Source organism: Onychomys torridus, chromosome 20, assembly GCF_903995425.1.
Source record: "Onychomys torridus chromosome 20, mOncTor1.1, whole genome shotgun sequence".
In the NCBI taxonomy this organism is placed as follows: Eukaryota; Metazoa; Chordata; class Mammalia; order Rodentia; family Cricetidae; genus Onychomys; species Onychomys torridus.
The window spans coordinates 1,614,521-1,631,328 of NC_050462.1; the positions used below are offsets into that span (position 1 = coordinate 1,614,521).

A 16,808-nucleotide genomic window follows, 5' to 3' on the forward strand; every position below is an offset into this window, starting at 1 on the left:
TAAAAATTAAAGGTTGTAGTTTTGAATGTAAATCAATGTTTCTACTTTGAAAATGGTTCGAACTTCCAAAGGCAGAGAATGGTACAGAGTGAAAGTCAACACAGCTGCTTCCATGGACATCACCTTCATGTGTGTTCACATGGCATTAGTGCACAGAACATGTGACTTTCCTTTCTCACTGAAACAGCATCACTGTACAGACTATTTTGTGCCTTGCTTTCACACAAAACCGCTTGACCCTGCACTGATGTGGAGTGGCTTCTCTACCTTCTCCACCATGCTCTATGCTGCCCTTTTCCAGGATACTGGCCTTGAACTTCCTTAATGGGATGACAGGAGGACAGCGAAGGCAGGGAAGCTGCTCTGCTCCCTCTGTGTGAGCTTGCCTCTGGCCAGCTGTGTCCTCCACAGGACTCTGCCTCCTTGTCCTTCCAGGCTTCCTGTGGGCCCAAGAGCAGGCAGCATCTTACCCCAGTTTGCAATGGTCTCCCTATGGATTTTTCTCTGCTTGCCCAATCCTTTCTCAATTGTCCCTAATAAGCCCTCCCACTTCCTTTAGAATATGTTTCTGGTTGGTGCCATGTCAGGGGGCATTCCCTGCAGGTTCATAGTTTTCTGTAGCAGCATGGGCTTCTGCCATATTGAATTTTATTGATTCTCTTGGGATTTTGAGTCCTATCCAACTACAAGGGATGCTGTGAGGGGTGACGTGGTAGAGCATAGTAGTTTCCTGTGAATTCTGTAATAAATGTTCACAAAATAGGTGTCTTAGAATGAGAACGTTTTATTCTGCCCTTTGGGTTCTTCTGTGCCTGGCCACACCCTCTGAGTTTCCAGATGTGCCAAGTCAAAGGACTGGCAGGCTGGGTCTTTCCAGAGGCCTCTTTGCTGGTTCTTGATGGCTTTTGGCAGTCCCCTATGTCCCTTGGCTAGCAGCTACAGTCTCTGGCCCCATCTCCTCATTGTCTTCTGCCCTGTATCTTTGTCTCTCACTAGGATACCTGCCTCTGGAGTTAGGGCCCACTTGGCTAATCCAGGCTGATCTCAACGGGAGAGCCATAATCACACCTGCAAAGACCCTCATTCCTGATAAGGCCACTTACGACATGGAATATACATATAGGATACATTCCTAGAAGGTTACTGGTTTAGTTAGTTATTCAGCTAGTCAGTCAATTATGGAACAGGTAGACCTCAAACTCACTGTGTAGCTGACCACCTCCTGAGTACTGTGATTATAGATGTGTGCCACCATGCCCAGTTTTATATGATGCTATGTCGAACACCAGGGCCTCAAATACATGCTACACATGTTCTTCTAACACTGTTTTAGCTGTGTTCTGTAGAGTTTTATACGAACTATTTTACTATTATTATTTCACACCTATTTTATGTCTTCCCTTTGCAGTCCACTGCCATAAGAATTTAGAAAGAACATTTAAAACTTCCAGAGTGTTGCGAGGCACTCTTGCTATTCACCTTGACTGGTGTTAGTTTGTGGTTAGAATTGTTGCCTGCAGCACTTCCTCTCAAGAGCCTTCTGCAGCTGCTTCTGTTGTCTGACATACGGCAGTCTGAGGATGCTGTATTGACACCTGGGAGAAACTCTGTTTTCAAGGCACAGGCTCTTCTGTACTTTTATAGGGGTGTGTGTGTGTGCGTGTGTGTGTGTGTGTGTGTGTGTGTGTGTGTGTGTGTGTGTGTGTTACTGGAGACTGAAGCCAGCAGAAATGCTAAGCAGGTATTCCATCCCTGGGTTACCTGCTTCCCCCCAGGTTGGCCTCAGGTTCCTGGTCTCACTTCAGCCTCTTGGGTAGCATCAACTCCAGAAAGACACCACCAGACTTGGTTTTCAAACTTTACTTTTGTATATGATGTGACGTTCAGGGATCAAGTTTATGTTTTTGTATTCACAGATGAAGGCCAAATATTCCAGCACCATTTGTTTATAAGGCTGAACAGTTTCTGATGAGTTGTTTTGTAGCAAATTGGCCATATATGTGTAGACACAGCTGTGGACTCTCAGTGACATTCCATTCCTTGATGCGCCCTGCCTCCACCAACACTGCAATGTCATGGTTATAACTGCTTTTAGAGCCATCTCCAAACAAGTGATAGACCAGACTTGTTATTTTTTTCTCAAAATTGTTCCTTTGCTGTGGCATATTGATAGATTGTTCTGAGTTCATCAATAAAATTAGAAATAATAAATATCTTACTAATATTTATTTTTCTCATCCATGAACATGGTTTGTATTTATTTATGTGGCTCCTCTTATAGTACTTCTGCAGTTTCCAATCATTCATTACTTCTTTTCAAAAACATGACTGTAGTTTTGTGTGTGAATCATTTGTCATGAGAAGTTATTGAAGTCATTTATTCTAGTAGTTTTTGTGGCAGGTTCTTTGAGGGTCCTTGTGGATATAAATATATTATCTAGGCTTAGAGACCATTTTGTTTCCTGATTTCCAATCTCTATACTCCTTTCATCCACAACATTATCACACTATCTAGGACCTATGGGTGACAATGGACATCTTCACACTTTTCTAGGTCTTAGAGAGAGAGTATGTAGTGTTTACAATAAGATGTAGAAAGTTTCACCAGATCAAGAGAGTTCCTTTCCCCTGCTAGTTTGCTGAGAGTTTTTATCATGAAAGTATTTTGAATTTCATTAACATTTTGGTTTGTTTCAATATCATATTATTTGTTTTTCCCTCCTTAGTCTGCAAATGTGGTGGGTTTCTTATTGCTTTATTTTCAAATACCTTAGCAGACTCTCATCTTATAAACACTACATACTTTCCCTATCAGACCTAGGAAAAGTGTGAAGATGTCCATTGTCACCCAGGTCCTAGCCAGTATGATATACTTCACCACAATTTTAAAACACATTGCTAATTGCTGTTTTGTTGTGGATTCCATATTCCAATTTATAAATGTTAATGGTCTTTAAGGCTTTTTCTCTTATAATATCTTTCTCTGATTTTGGTGTCAGGGCAACATTTGTTCTCATAAAATGAGGTGGGAAATGTTTTCTCTCTTCTTCTACTCTGAATTTCATCCAAAAATCTGAACTTATGAGCGTAAAGTTTTCCATGTTCCGTTACTTCATCTTGGCATCTGTAGGATCTGTGGTGATGTCCCCTCTCTCCTTCCCTGTGTGAGAGACTGGGATCTCCTTTCATTTTTCTCGGCTGGTGTGCCTAGAGAGTTGCTGGTGAGTCGCATGTGGATTTCTCTCTTCTAGAGCAGTTGTTGCTTTCTCTGCCTTGTCACACTTCTATTTCCAATTTGATGGATTTTTTAAAAAGTTGATTGGGAGCTTCTTAGTCTTTCTCTTCTTACTCTTTGTATAAAAACAAGTCACTGGTTAAAAATCTATTTAGTCAGGTATAAGTAGTTCAAGCACTTGGGAAACTGAGGATTACCATGACTTTGAGACCAGCCTGGGCTATGCAGGGAGTTCTAGGCCAGCCTGGGCTATGCAGAGAGTTCTAGACCAGCCTCGGCTATGCAGGGAGTTCTAGACCAGCCTGGACTATGGAGTGAGAGTCTGTTGGAAAACAAACCAAAAATTTCAAGTGAATTCACTTTCATGTAAAATCATTTAATGTTTTAATTTTTTCTAATTATTGTTTGGTTTTGTTCCACAAATTTTGATATCTTATATTTTCATTTTGATTTAAAATATGTTTACTTTTCCCTATCACTTTCTCTTTAATCTATGGATTATTTTAAGAATGAAGTGTTTAATTTTCAGTTATTGGGCATTATCAATATACTATTCTGCTATTAACTTATATTTTAATTTCCTTGTAATCAGGTTGCACTCACTGCATTATACCAGGTCTTTTATGTTTATTTAAATCTGTTTAGTAGCTTGTAACATGGAGTATGTTGAAAAGTGCCCTGTGTGTACTGAAAATGCTGTCTTAAGCTGTCATTTGAGGAGGTGTTCTGTGTCTGTTAGATGAAATTGATTGACAGCAGTGTTCACGTTCTGCTTGTCCTTAATGACTTCCTATCCTCTTGTTCTGGTGACTACCATCTCCAACTTTAATTGTGGATTTGTCTGTTTCTATCCATTTTTGCTTCATTTGAAACTCATTTTTGACAATGTGTAGTTAAATACATTTAAATTAGAATGTTATGTCTGCCTGGAGAACTGAATCCTTTTTGTCACACACATATAACATTTGTGTTATTCATAATAGATATTGTTTCTAGTAATACCCATTGTTTAGCAGTTTACTTTGGCAGTAAGATGGATACTAGAGCATTTTAATGAACTGTCTCCTCTACCTTATTACTCTGTCATTCTGCTCATACATTTGTCTTACATTTTTATATTTAGCACAGAGTAAGATCTCATGTGTTTGTTTATCTAATTGGCAATTCCCCATCTAGACTTTACATTTAATGCAATTTCATGATGAGTCCGGGTCTTCCATCTTGCTGGTTGTTTCAGTTTCACTAGTTCTGTCCACAATGTCCTTCTTTACGTGTCTGCTTTGGGTTATGTTTTATCTTTCTACTTATTCCCACAACCAGATTGTTATTGATGCATGTTTTAAAAAGTTAACAGTTTCTTTGATATATATGGTTTATGTGCAGTTTAAGAATCTCACCAGGGTGTGGTGGTGCACGCCTGTAATCCCAGCACTCGGGAGGCAGAGCCAGGCGGATCTCTGTGAGTTCGAGGCCAGCCTGGTCTACAGAGTGAGATCCAGGAGAGCCAGGGCCACATAATAGAAAGAGATCCCATCTCAAAAAGAAAAAAGTGTCCTAGGACAGTGACCTTCAACTTGTCATCCCTCTTCTGGTGCTGCTGTCATTTGTTTTTATAGATGCTAAAAATTTGCAAACGACTATGTGTATATTCTTTCCTTGGACAGTTATCTCTCAGTGCCATTGAAGATAGGGAAGACAGTCTTTTATAGCTCCCCTCATTCGCATTATTCCTGATTTTGAGGAGGTAAATTATATATGTCTGTATAATATATTCCTACCCATGGAACTTCTTTACATTTCAAGTATTGTAGGTATGGTGGTGATGACCTCATTCATTTTGTTTGTTTGGTTTGTTTTGGTTTTGGTTTGGTTTGTATGTGCGTGCGTTTGTGCATGCATGTATGTGAAAAATATTTTTCCTTCACATCTGAGAAGTGTTCTCAGTGGGTCCAATGCTGGGTTGACAAGTTATGTGTGCTGTATGTGCACTGTGTACCTGTGCGTCACTGTGTGCTTACTCCTGATGGTCTGCGTGAGAGTGTCCCCTATAGGATCTTGTATCTGAACACTTGGTCCTAGCTGGTGGTGCTATTGGGGAAGTTCAGGTGTGGCTTTGTTGGAGGAAGTGTGTCACTGGAGCTGGCCTTTGAGACTTAGAGATTCTTGCCACTTCCTGCTTGCTCCTTCTGCTTCGTGCCTATGGCAAAGGATGTGAACTCTCAGGGTCCTGTTGCTCACTGTGGCAGTTCTCCACCATGACAACTTTTAACCTCTGGAACAGTAAGCACAAACCAATTCTCTTTCTCTAAGTTGTCTTGCTCACGGTGCTTAATCAGAACAACAGAAAAGTAACCAATACACGATACATGTGCACACAGAAGCTAGAGGTCAGCACCAGTGTCTTCCTTAGTCACTCGCTCCCTTATTTTGGGGAATGGCATCTCTCACTCAACTGAGAGCCCCCTGCTATGGCTAGACTGGTTGACCAGAAAGCCCCAGCAATCCTCATATCTCTGCCTCCCAAGCAGCGGGGTCACAGATGTACGCCACTCAGCTTTTACATGACTGTTGGCATCCTAACTCAGGCCCTACGCTTGTATAACAAACACCTTAGCCACTGAGTCACCTCCCCAGAGTGACAAGGGTTTTTTTTGTGTGTGTGTTTTCTTTTCTTCAGTATTTAAAAAGTTGGTGCACTTGTCTTTGGCTTGATACTTGTACTTTATAGGTCTTTTGTCCTCTGTGGAAATACCCCACCCACTTGACCACCTCAAGCTTTTTTCTGTCTTTGGTTTTCAGATGTTTGACAATGACCTATTATAATTCTATTTTGGAGCCTGTCTAAGTTTTTAAGCGTTTCTTGGATCTGGGCTTAACTATAATTTCAATATTTGGGGGAAACTCCTAGATATTATCTTCTTTATTTTCTTCTTTTTCTCCTCTTGGCATTTCAGCAATGGCCATGTTAGCCCATCTGACATTGTGCCACAACTTAGGAGTCTTTCTTGTTTTATTCATTTTTATCTTTGAGTTTTGATTGGTTAATATTCATGGATTCTTAACTTGGCTGCCAATGTTATCATACCTTGATTTTATTTTCATATCCAACAAACCATTTGATTCCTTAAAAATTTTAAATGTAGCTGATTATTATTATTCTCATTCTCATTATTATTATTGTATGTACTGCATAGGTGTGGAGGAGAGGACAGCTTTGTGGAGTGGGTTCTCTCCTTCCAGCTTTTACATATGTTCTGGGGATTAAGCTCAGATCACAAGGCTTTTGCAGCAAACATCTTTGCCCACTGTACTATCTCTCCCACCCCAACCCCCATCACCATTATAAAGTAATTCTTCTATCCTACTGCAGTTTCTCATCAGTTCATACATACTGTTCATCTTTTCCATTAGATTTGTACCAGTATTAATGATATCATAGCTATTTTAGTGTCTGTTTGGTTGTCTGGTTGTACTGGCTGCTTTGTCTCTTTACAGAGACTTCCTTGTTTGTCTTATCAGTTACATGTATGTTCTGCCGGAGTTTGAATGTTTGGCCCCAAACTCATAAGGAGGTGGTGCTAGTGAGAGGTGTGATCTTGTGGATGAGTGTGTGAGTGTGTCCCTGCCGGATGAGTGTGTGAGTGTGTCCCTGCTGGATGGAGTGTGTGAGTGTGTCCCTGATGGATGAGTGTGTGAGTGTGTCCCTGCTGGATGGAGTGTGTGAGTGTGTCCCTGATGGATGAGTGTGTGAGTGTGTCCCTGCTGGATGGAGTGTGTGAGTGTGTCCCTGCTGGATGAGTGTGTGAGTGTGTCCCTGTTGGATGGAGTGTGTGAGTGCGGCCTTGCTGGATGAGTGTGTGAGTGTGTCCCTGCTGGATGGAGTGTGTGAGTGTGTCCCTGCTGGATGAGTGTGTGAGTGTGATCTTGTGGATGAGTGTGTGAGTGTGTCCCTGCTGGATGAGTGTGTGAGTGTGTCCCTGTTGGATGAGTGTGTGAGTGTGTCCCTGCTGGATGGAGTGTGTGAGTGTGTCCCTGCTGGATGGAGTGTGTGAGTGTGTCCCTGCTGGATGGAGTGTGTGAGTGTGTCCCTGCTGGATGGAGTGTGTGAGTGTGATCTTGTGGATGAGTGTGTGAGTGTGTCCCTGTTGGATGGTGTGTGAGTGTGTCCCTGCTGGATGAGTGTGTGAGTGTGTCCCTGCTGGATGGAGTGTGTCCCTGCTGGATGAGTGTGTGAGTGCGGCCTTGCTGGATGGAGTGTGTGAGTGTGTACCTGCTGGATGGAGTGTGTGAGTGTGTACCTGCTGGATGAGTGTGTGAGTGCAGCCTTGCTGGATGAGTGTGTGAGTGTGTCCCTGCTGGATGGAGTGTATGAGTGTGATCTTGCTGGATGGAGTGTGTGAGTGTGTCCCTGCTGGATGGAGTGTGTGAGTGCGGCCTTGCTGGATGGAGTGTGTGAGTGCGGCCTTGCTGGATGAGTGTGTGAGTGCAGCCTTGCTGGATGAGTGTGTGAGTGTGTCCCTGCTGGATGAGTGTGTGAGTGCGGCCTTGCTGGATGGAGTGTGGAGTGCGGCCCTGCTGGATGGAGTGTGTGAGTGTGTCCCTGCTGGATGGAGTGTGTGAGTGCGGCCCTGCTGGATGGAGGGTGGAGTGCGGCCCTGCTGGATGGAGTGTGTGAGTGTGTCCCTGCTGGATGAGTGTGTGAGTGCGGCCTTGCTGGATGGAGTGTGGAGTGCGGCCCTGCTGGATGGAGTGTGTGAGTGTGTCCCTGCTGGATGGAGTGTGTGAATGTGTCCCTGCTGGATGAGTGTGTGAGTGCGGCCTTGCTGGATGAGTGTGTGAGTGTGTCCCTGCTGGATGGAGTGTGTGAGTGCGGCCTTGCTGGATGGAGTGTGTGAGTGTGTCCCTGCTGGATGGAGTGTGTGAGTGTGATCTTGCTGGATGGAGTGTGTGAGTGTGTCCCTGCTGGATGGAGTGTGTGAGTGCGGCCTTGCTGGATGGAGTGTGTGAGTGTGTCCCTGCTGGATGGAGTGTGTGAGTGTGTCCCTGCTGGATGGAGTGTGTGAGTGTGATCTTGCTGGATGGAGTGCGTGAGTGCGGCCCTGCTGGATGGAGTGTGTGAGTGTGTCCCTGCTGGATGGAGTGTGTGAGTGTGTCCCTGCTGGATGAGTGTGTGAGTGTGTCCCTGCTGGATGAGTGTGTGAGTGTGTCCCTGCTGGATGAATGTGTGAGTGCAGCCTTGCTGGATGAGTGTGTGAGTGTGTCCCTGCTGGATGGAGTGTGTGAGTGTGATCTTGCTGGATGGAGTGTGTGAGTGTGTCCCTGCTGGATGAGTGTGTGAGTGTGTCCCTGCTGGATGGAGTGTGTGAGTGTGATCTTGCTGGATGGAGTGTGTGAGTGTGTCCCTGCTGGATGGAGTGTGTGAGTGCGGCCTTGCTGGATGGAGTGTGTGAGTGTGTCCCTGCTGGATGGAGTGTGTGAGTGGTGTCCCTGCTGGATGGAGTGTGTGAGTGCGGCCTTGCTGGATGGAGTGTGTGAGTGTGTCCCTGCTGGATGGAGTGTGTGAGTGTGTCCCTGCTGGATGGAGTGTGTGAGTGTGTCCCTGCTGGATGAGTGTGTGAGTGTGTCCCTGCTGGATGAGTGTGTGAGTGTGTCCCTGCTGGATGAGTGTGTGAGTGTGTCCCTGCTGGATGGAGTGTGTGAGTGTGTCCCTGCTGGATGGAGTGTGTGAGTGTGATCTTGTGGATGAGTGTGTGAGTGTGTCCCTGTTGGATGGTGTGTGAGTGTGTCCCTGCTGGATGAGTGTGTGAGTGTGTCCCTGCTGGATGGAGTGTGTCCCTGCTGGATGAGTGTGTGAGTGCGGCCTTGCTGGATGGAGTGTGTGAGTGTGTACCTGCTGGATGGAGTGTGTGAGTGTGTACCTGCTGGATGAGTGTGTGAGTGCAGCCTTGCTGGATGAGTGTGTGAGTGTGTCCCTGCTGGATGGAGTGTATGAGTGTGATCTTGCTGGATGGAGTGTGTGAGTGTGTCCCTGCTGGATGGAGTGTGTGAGTGCGGCCTTGCTGGATGGAGTGTGTGAGTGCGGCCTTGCTGGATGAGTGTGTGAGTGCAGCCTTGCTGGATGAGTGTGTGAGTGTGTCCCTGCTGGATGAGTGTGTGAGTGCGGCCTTGCTGGATGGAGTGTGGAGTGCGGCCCTGCTGGATGGAGTGTGTGAGTGTGTCCCTGCTGGATGGAGTGTGTGAGTGCGGCCTTGCTGGATGGAGTGTGGAGTGCGGCCCTGCTGGATGGAGTGTGTGAGTGTGTCCCTGCTGGATGGAGTGTGTGAGTGCGGCCTTGCTGGATGGAGTGTGGAGTGCGGCCCTGCTGGATGGAGTGTGTGAGTGTGTCCCTGCTGGATGGAGTGTGTGAATGTGTCCCTGCTGGATGAGTGTGTGAGTGCGGCCTTGCTGGATGAGTGTGTGAGTGTGTTCCTGCTGGATGGAGTGTGTGAGTGCGGCCTTGCTGGATGGAGTGTGTGAGTGTGTCCCTGCTGGATGGAGTGTGTGAGTGTGATCTTGCTGGATGGAGTGTGTGAGTGTGTCCCTGCTGGATGGAGTGTGTGAGTGCGGCCTTGCTGGATGGAGTGTGTGAGTGTGTCCCTGCTGGATGGAGTGTGTGAGTGTGTCCCTGCTGGATGGAGTGTGTGAGTGTGATCTTGCTGGATGGAGTGCGTGAGTGCGGCCCTGCTGGATGGAGTGTGTGAGTGTGTCCCTGCTGGATGGAGTGTGTGAGTGTGTCCCTGCTGGATGAGTGTGTGAGTGTGTCCCTGCTGGATGAGTGTGTGAGTGTGTCCCTGCTGGATGAATGTGTGAGTGCAGCCTTGCTGGATGAGTGTGTGAGTGTGTCCCTGCTGGATGGAGTGTGTGAGTGTGATCTTGCTGGATGGAGTGTGTGAGTGTGTCCCTGCTGGATGAGTGTGTGAGTGTGTCCCTGCTGGATGGAGTGTGTGAGTGTGATCTTGCTGGATGGAGTGTGTGAGTGTGTCCCTGCTGGATGAGTGTGTGAGTGTGTCCCTGCTGGATGGAGTGTGTGAGTGTGATCTTGCTGGATGGAGTGTGTGAGTGTGTCCCTGCTGGATGGAGTGTGTGAGTGCGGCCTTGCTGGATGGAGTGTGTGAGTGTGTCCCTGCTGGATGGAGTGTGTGAGTGTGTCCCTGCTGGATGGAGTGTGTGAGTGCGGCCTTGCTGGATGGAGTGTGTGAGTGTGTCCCTGCTGGATGGAGTGTGTGAGTGTGTCCCTGCTGGATGGAGTGTGTGAGTGCGGCCTTGCTGGATGGAGTGTGTGAGTGTGTCCCTGCTGGATGGAGTGTGTGAGTGTGTCCCTGCTGGATGAGTGTGTGAGTGTGTCCCTGCTGGATGAGTGTGTGAGTGCGGCCTTGCTGGATGGAGTGTGGAGTGCGGCCCTGCTGGATGGAGTGTGTGAGTGTGTCCCTGCTGGATGGAGTGTGTGAATGTGTCCCTGCTGGATGAGTGTGTGAGTGCAGCCTTGCTGGATGAGTGTGTGTGTCCCTGCTGGATGGAGTGTGTGAGTGCGGCCTTGCTGGATGGAGTGTGTGAGTGTGTCCCTGCTGGATGGAGTGTGTGAGTGTGATCTTGCTGGATGGAGTGTGTGAGTGTGTCCCTGCTGGATGGAGTGTGTGAGTGCGGCCTTGCTGGATGGAGTGTGTGAGTGTGTCCCTGCTGGATGGAGTGTGTGAGTGTGTCCCTGCTGGATGGAGTGTGTGAGTGTGTCCCTGCTGGATGAGTGTGTGAGTGTGTCCCTGCTGGATGGAGTGTGTGAGTGCGGCCTTGCTGGATGGAGTGTGTGAGTGCGGCCTTGCTGGATGGAGTGTGTGAGTGCGGCCTTGCTGGATGGAGTGTGTGAGTGTGTCCCTGCTGGATGGAGTGTGTGGTCACTGTGGAGGCGGCTTCGAGGTTCCCTTGCTCGGGATACCTCCCAGTGAGTCAGTTGACTTCCTGTTGCCTCTGAGTCAAGATGTAGGACTCTCAGCTCCAGCACCATGTCTGCCTGCCCGCCACCATGCTCTCCACCATGATGATAATGGGCTGAACTTCTGAAACTATAAACGAGCCCCCTCAATTAAGTGTTTTAATTTATAAGAGTTGCTGTGGTCATGGTGTCTCTTCACAGCAATAAAACCCTAACTAAGACAGTATGTGTCTGTATGTGTGCACATGTGAGTGCAAGCCAGAGGTCAACGTTGGTATCTTCCTCAACCACCCTCCACCTTATTGTTTGAGGTCCGATCTCTCACTGAAAACAGAACTTGCCAGTTCAGCTAGGCCGACTGGCCAGCTAGCCCCAATGACACTCCTGTCCTCACATTTCCAGTGCTAGGATTTCAGGTGTGTGCCACTGCACACAGCTTTAATATGGGTTCTGGGGTCCGAACTTAGTCACTGGGTCATCCATTTATCAGCTTTATAAGTTTTGATTGACTGTCAAGCAGTGTTTAGAGCAATAGACACTGAGGTAATTAGGATTTATTCCTAGAAATGGGCATGTGCCTCTTCTCCTAAACTGTCAGTGTGGGTTGAGTCTCTCTCCTCAGGGTTCCCTGGGCTTGGACTTTGTAGTTGCTATAGTTACCTTCAATGTAACTCTAGATTCAAATTCTTCTGGAATAGTTTGTGCTTAGTTTAGACATTTGCTTGTTGGATTTCCTTTTCTTTCTCAATCTTCCTGCTTCAGGCTTAGGCCTTCCCCAGGTAACATCTACACTTGCTTGAGGAGACTTAGTTAATTCTTGCCTTCTTGTTGGTGGCAGGCTTCTTTCGAGAGAGGTGGCAGCCAGAGCTTAGAGCTGAAATGACTTGTCTGCCTTCATGCACAAATAGTGAAACAGCCAAGATTCATTCATTCAAATACTCATTCACTGAACTAATGTCTATCAGTTGCACTAATGTGCTAGCCTCAAAGCTTGGCCCTAGAGGACAGCATTAAATATCTCAAACATGGTTGGGTGTGGTGGTGCACACCTTTAAGCCCAGCATTTAGGAGGCAGAGACAGGAGGAACTGTGTGACCTATGAGTTCAAGGTCAGCCTGGACTACATATACAGGTTCAGACCAGCCAGAGCTTCATAGTGAGACCCTGTCTCAAACAAACAAACATATCTCACATTCTTGCTGCACTGAGTTTATGGTAGACCTTTGGAGGCTTTTTAAAAATCACAGACTGCTGCTGTGATCTCAGATGTACAAATCCAGTGCTTTCCCATTACACTAAGAGGGGAAGTTAACTCAAAGGCCAGGGGCCATCTGACAGCTCACTTGAAGTTTTACACCTTTGCTGTTTTCTCAACTTGCCTGAGTGCCCAGGGCCCCGTGCTTCACTGGGTTGAAAATAGGCCCTGGCCAGGGTGAGGCTCAGGATTCACTCCTTCTCTAAGTACAGCTGGGGTGAACAGGCGGCAGTATTTGAGAAACCACCATGCACATGTATCCTGCACCTTTATTTACAGGAAAGGTGTGTCATTTCCATCATACTCAAAGTTGTTTTGCTCACCTCTTTTGGGTGATTTTGGAGGAGCAACTGACAGTGTTATCAAGTTGATGCAGCAAAAGAAAGGTCTGTGTGTGTGTGTGTGTGTGTGTGTGTGTGTGTGTGTGTGTATATATGTGTGTACGTGTATGTGTGTATGTATGTGTATGTATGTATGTGTGTATGTGTGTATGTGTGTATATATATGGATGTGTGGATGTGTGTATATGTATGTGTGCATATGTATGTGTATGTGTGTATATGTGTGTGTGCATGTATGTGTGTACGTGTATGTGTGTGTATGTATGTGTGTAAGTGTGTATGTATGTGTGTGTGTATACGTGTATGTGTGTGTAAGTGTGTATGTATGTGTGTATGTGTGTATATGTGTATGTGTGTATGTATGTGTGTAAGTGTGTATGAATGTGTGTATGTGTGTATACGTGTATGTATGTATGTGTGTATGTGTGTATATGTGTGTATGTATGTGTGTATGTATGTATGTGTGTGTATGTGTGTATATGTGTGTGTATGGGTGTATGTGTGTGTGTATATATGTGTGTATATGTGTGTATGGGTGTATGTGTGTGTATGGTGTATGTATGTGTGTATGTGTGTATGTGTGTGTATGTATGTGTGTATGTGTGTATGTGTGTATATGTGTGTATGGGTGTATGTGTGTGTATGTGTGTATATGTGTGTATGGGTGTATGTATGTGTATATGTGTGTGTGTGTGTGTGTATGTGTGTATGTGTGTATGTGTGTATACGTGTATGTATGTATGTGTGTATGGGTGTGTGTATGTGTGTATGTATGTGTGTATGTGTGTATACGTGTATGTATGTATGTGTGTATGGGTGTGTGTATGGGTGTATATGTGTGTATGGGTGTATGTATGTGTGTGTATGTGAGTATGTGTGTGTGTGTGTGTGTGTGTGTGTGTGTGTGTGTGTGTGTGTAAGATATTAAAAAAAAAACAACGCAAAGACCAAGGACAAAGACCGCTGCTAAATGAAAAGCAGAAGGCATTGGAGATGGTGAGATGAGAGGCAGCTGGCGCAGCAGCATGGGAACTGTCACACTGGGAGGCTGCAGGATAGTCTGCGGTCAAACAGGTCTGGCCTTGGTCCTTTCTCTGCCTCGCACTGCATGCATGCCCTAACTTGAGCCGGTTCTCACTTCTCTGGAAGGACTAATAATAATACCTACTTCACAGGCGAGGTGAGGATTAAACAAGGAAGGATGTGCGAAGTGTTTAGTGTCCAGCTCAGCACACTCATTAGCAGGTGCCTGCTGTTATCACTTCTTTGCTGGTACAGCAGCACCGGGGCTGGCAGCTGCCCAGGGATTGAGAGTCAGAGTTGTACCTGAGCGCAGGTTCTGGGTCGGGATGCAGGAGAAGGGCTGAAATCTGTAGGTGTCAGGTCCAACCAAGCAGGAATGTTGGGCTCACCCCCCACCCCCACTGCAGCCTAGGGAGTGGGGCAGGGCCTAAGAAGGGAAACCTTCTCTCCAGGTGAGCCCCCATGAAGGCAGAGGGGCAAGAAGAGTCTCAGCAGATGTTGAAGGAGGTGGCGTAGCCAGGGTCTGGAGAGAAATTTCATAACCATGTGGTCGGGGTTGGTAGCTCCCTGTCTCCTCATAGACACCCCCACAAAGCAGCCTCAGTGTTTAGATGATGCCTAGAAGACTACGGATCTAGGACTAGAGAGATGGATCAGTGGGTAAGGCGCTTGCTCTGCCCAAATGTCTCAATTTGAGGACCCCGGAAGCAAACGAAGGTGGTGACAACCTTCCGGAGAGCTGGTAGCATCTCTGGATGCTTGTGGCCAGCTAGCCTGGTGTGAGTATAGGGTGACCAATGAGAGAGACACTAACTCCTGAGGTTGTCCTCTGACCTCAACATGTTCAACATGGCACGTGAGTACCCACATGCCACAACACACACAGACACACAGACAAACAGATACACACACACACACAGAGAGAGAGAGAGAGAGAGAGAGAGAGAGAGAGAGAGAGAGAGAGAGAGAGAGAGGAGAGAGAGAAATTTTTTAAAGCCTCTAAACTCCAAATAGAACCTTTATTCTGGGCTGAATCCCTCCACACTTTCTTTCAGCTTAATAAAAGCAAACAATTGCCTGAAGCAAGAGGTCCTTCCATGGGGCTGCTGCATTCTTTCTGATCCCAGACAAAGGCCAGCTCCCAGCTCCGGCGCCATGCCAGCAACAGCAGTGCATGATTGGAGAACGGCAGGCTGCCCCTGCCACTGGGCAGTCACCCAGCGCTTCTCTGTAGCTTGGCCCTCTGTGGAGAGCAGCCAGAGATTCTGAGAAGTTGTCTGCCTTAGATGACCAGCCAGTATGAACTTGCCTTTAGGCCATTCTGAATCCTTTGGGTTCATCCTGCCTTCAATGCTAGGAAGCACCTCCACAGACCAGACTCCTGGCAAGGCACCATGCCTAGCTCCTCTTTCCTTCAGGAAGACACAGTTCCATTCCTTCCTCAGCCACACCCCTCCACTCATGAGGAAAGCCTCTGCCTCTAGAACATTCTACTGACCTCAGTGCACTGTTCTCGCTCTTTCTGCTCTACCTTGCCTGGCCTGTTACAACAATGTCCAGACAGTGTTTTCTGTGCCATGCTTACCCTCCTGCAGTCCGTTTTCATCACAGAAGCCAAAGCAATTTTTCTTTTAGTCATATGGTAGGATTGAGTGTTGAGACAGCACAGGAATGTCATGATGGGAGAGAACAGTGGTTTGAAATACTGCAGTCAAGGTGAACAGCGTTTGAAGTTGGGAAGGAGAAGAGAGTACGCCATTATCTAGAGCAAGAGCATATTCGGTAGATGGGCCAGCATGTGCAAAGTGGGCAATAGCTTTAAGGTGCTAGAGATCAGAAAGGAGGCAAGTGCTGCTGAATGGAGCGAGCCAGGAGTCAAGTGGGAGCAGCTACAGGTAGAGGTCATTGGGCAGAGGGATGGGGAGCCTAGGCAGGGCTTTGTGAAGAATGTCCGAGATCTGTCCATCTGAAGACTGAGAGACATTTACTTACTTATTACGTCTAACAAACATTTCTTGAATGCCTATTATATGTCTGGGGGTATGGTAGGTGCTGAGGATAAAGTGATAAGCAAAATGGATGTAGTCCTTGACCTCTGCTCCAGAGCATATGGTCTAGTGAAAAATGTGCATTAATAAAATAATTCCATAAGTCATTACATGATGACCTGACTGTCACAACCACAGGGAATAACTACAGGTTTTGACCTCATCTTGGGGGCTTCAGGGATAGCTTTCTTACAGAAGTAACAACCAGCTGAGCTAAAAGGGGCAAGGAGGAGCTGAGCCTATGAATTAAGGGAAAGATGTTCTTGGTGTAGAGATCTCAAAGAACAAAGGTCCTAGGTGGAAGGGAGCTGGTCAGAGGCTGGTGGGACCCAAGGTAGAGCAAAGGGGGCTAGAGAGGAGAAGGCGGGAATATGTGCCTTGGGGGCTGCAGTGAGAATTTGGGGTTTCATTCTCAGAACACAGGAAGACACTGAAGACTTTTAACCTGAGAGTGACACAGATCAGCACCATTAATGTTTGGGAGAATCTTCCCTTCACCTTGTGCTGGGATGGAGGTAGAGGGCAAGAGGCAAGATGCTTAGGAAGTTGATATTGGGGTCCTAGCTGACTGAACTGGAAGGAGAGGGAAGAGGTTAGATGCACTTGGGAAGTAATTTGGAGGTAAAAATCTGCAGTCTGTGCTAAAAGGGGCAAGAGTTTGTGATGGCACATTTAACGGGCACATTAATAGAGGGGCACTGAGCCACAGGCACACTAAATAGAGGGACACTGAACCACGGACACACTAAATAGAGGACACTGAGCCATGGGCACACTAAATAGAGGACCTTGAGCCATGGGCACACTAATAGAGGGACACTGAGCCATGGACACACTAAATAGAGGACCCTGAGCCACAGGCACACTAAATAGAGGGACACTGAACCACGGACACACTAAATAGAGGACACTGAGCCACAGGCACACTAAATAGAGGGAC

The 16,808-nt window shown here is 46.8% G+C and overlaps 1 protein-coding gene across 2 annotated transcripts in view; it reads left to right on the forward strand.

Moving 5' to 3' along the window:
- Rfx4 (regulatory factor X4) overlaps positions 1-16,808 on the forward strand; it is a 145,636-nt gene that overhangs the window by 77,912 nt on the left and 50,916 nt on the right. The gene's annotated exons all lie outside the window — the stretch shown is intronic.